Source organism: Protomyctophum bolini (genome assembly GCF_963924005.1).
Source record: "Protomyctophum bolini genome assembly, chromosome: 5".
NCBI lineage: Eukaryota > Metazoa > Chordata > Actinopteri > Myctophiformes > Myctophidae > Protomyctophum > Protomyctophum bolini.
Genome location: NC_137866.1, coordinates 3,135,283 through 3,137,782, shown reverse-complemented (window position 1 = coordinate 3,137,782; position 2,500 = coordinate 3,135,283). Strand labels below are relative to the sequence as shown.

General features: G+C 43.3%; 1 protein-coding gene across 1 annotated transcript in view; it reads right to left on the bottom strand.

Annotated features, from left to right (window-relative positions):
- lamb2l (laminin, beta 2-like) overlaps positions 1-2,500 on the bottom strand; it is a 112,782-nt gene that overhangs the window by 46,808 nt on the left and 63,474 nt on the right. The window lies entirely within an intron of this gene.

Below are 2,500 nucleotides of genomic sequence, written 5' to 3'. Positions count from 1 at the left end.
CCGAGTGGGTGGGGGATCCCGTTCATAGACTGTAACGGCAGCCACGCCCCTCAGAACATGCGCGACTTTATGGTCATTTTTTTTATAAATGGGACCATAATTTTCCAAACAGAATATTATGAAATTAGAAATGAGACTTTAAACTAGTGACTGGAAGAAGAAAGTATTCATGACCATGTTTATTAAGGTAATACAGTCTAGGTGAAGTTGGGCCCAAATACATGGACTTCTATGGGGCTATGGGTTTTTTTGAGCCCAATGACAGACAGCGCCACAACAGGCCATTATATGAACTTTCATTTCCTTAGTGGCTTCACAAAAAATCTGTCTGACTGCCCCCCTGGTTTAGAGCAGACTACCTCTCAGGTATAGCTATATGATGGCTTTGTCAGCCCGAGTTCTCTTTGTGTACGTTTACAATGTCTGTAAAATGTTGGGATAAATATGAATGTATGCATCTAATGCAATGCATATACATCGAGTCTTGCACTTAACACTTTTTGTCAATGTCACCTATGACCGGTGATAATGATTGGAACTCGCCGCGGAGCGCCGCGCTACAATCGTTTTAGAATTGGCGTCATGGTCTAACTAGGGGTTAATAATATATACATTTTATTTTGTACCCAAAATGTCAATCTACAAGCTCTTTTTCAAAGTATAAAATAAAGCATAAGTTATTAAAGGACCACTTCACCACTTTTCAACCTATCTTCATATAATTGGTCCTCACTAATAATCATGAAAAAATGGCACGATTTTTTTCTACTCAGTCTGTGTCTCATATAGGACGACTGTGGGCAGTTCAGAAACCGTCTTCCAGTGACATCATTAGGCAGATTTTCTTTTTTTAAACAAGATTTTTTTACAAAGATATTTCGATTTTCATTATCGTGAGAACGATGGCTTCCATTTTCGTATTGCAACTTTTCAGGACTATAGAAAGCCTGCAGTTTCTATTAGCTTGTATTCCCCATCGATGATGTCACTGGAAGACGGTTTCTGAACTGCCCACACAGCACTCCTATGGAGACACAGACCGAGTTGAAAAAAAGTGCACCATTTTTTCATGATTATTAGGGACTGATCGTTATTTATCCACCAGGGGGGGGTGGTGCAGATGTGATTTCATTTTTTTATTTTACCTCATCCCCCCCCCAGCCTCCAAATATTTTTTCGGGACCCCCCCTCAGGGACTGGAAGAATATATATGACCCCCCCCCCCCCACCCCCCAACACCATAGACCATATTTATTTTATATTCACACCAACAGTATAGCAGCATAAAGTAAACGCTGATCGTTTATTAGGCGGCGGCCGTCTGGGGTTCATTTGGTTCCATATCCGTCATTACATTATGGTCAACACTCAACACTGATGATATGCCATTGCATTCTTCAAACTAAAGATTTAAATATGAATCTGGCAGCTTCGAAAATAGCATACGCAGACCTACAAGCTCACAACAACACGCTGATGACGCGACGCAAATGTATGAGCTTAGATTGGCTATTTTTTAAGGTGAGCCTCGTGCGTAAAGTCATTCTAGCCAAGCTGCCAAGGCAGTGGGCACCCCTCGCCTCTGTGCCCAAGCCCAGGATGATGAAAATGAATGAATGCTAAATAAATATGTCACGCAGTCGCATACCATAATACTACAGCGTCATACTCCACAGAGAAAAGCACAATTTGCGCAACACCAACGTTCAACTGCCTGCTCGGCTCATTTAGCCAGCCAGGCACCACCAAATAGTATAACTCTTTCTTTAATCTATTACAACCACATACGCAGACAAAAGTACATGGCACCGCGGACAAAACACAAGTAGGCTACTAAACTTGTGGCTCATTTCCATCCGTCACACAGTCAGGGACCCTGCTGAGGATTTGGTCCACTGTTTACCCTCCTACTGCATATATCAGCGCTGCATGCAGATCGGCTATTTTTCCGTTTGTGAGGACGCACACATGAGTGCGCGTTATTACGCGGCGGAGCCGCGGAGATTTTATTTATTTATAATGCGTGTGAAATCAAATGGCATGTGTGGCGTCACTGGCGTGGTGCGTGGTAAAGGGTTAAATTGCGTGACTGTCACACTCAAAGGGTGAGACATGGCAGCCCTGGCTACTGTGACGCACACACCAACAATCCACCATTGCAATGCGAGTGCGCAAAGATGCACATGATATGATAGCTGCATGCTTTTAGACCAGCCCTACCGTATTCTGAATGAGAATCTGTCTCGCCTGCATGCCACCATGTTGACGATGCGTTGTCCAAAGACGGTAGAGTCTCTTCCATCAAAATGTTCCATGCCCATCAACATAAAGGCCTCAAGGTGTTCCTGTGATGTTTTGCTACTTTCTATGTTCGTTCACAATCAATTTCAGTCACAAACAGTAACTTGTGAGAAGTTTATATCGTAACATCATCCACGACCTCAGCCCCAACATTATTATTATTGTTGCAGCGGTGCTGTCAGCCTGCTCCTCGCCTTCC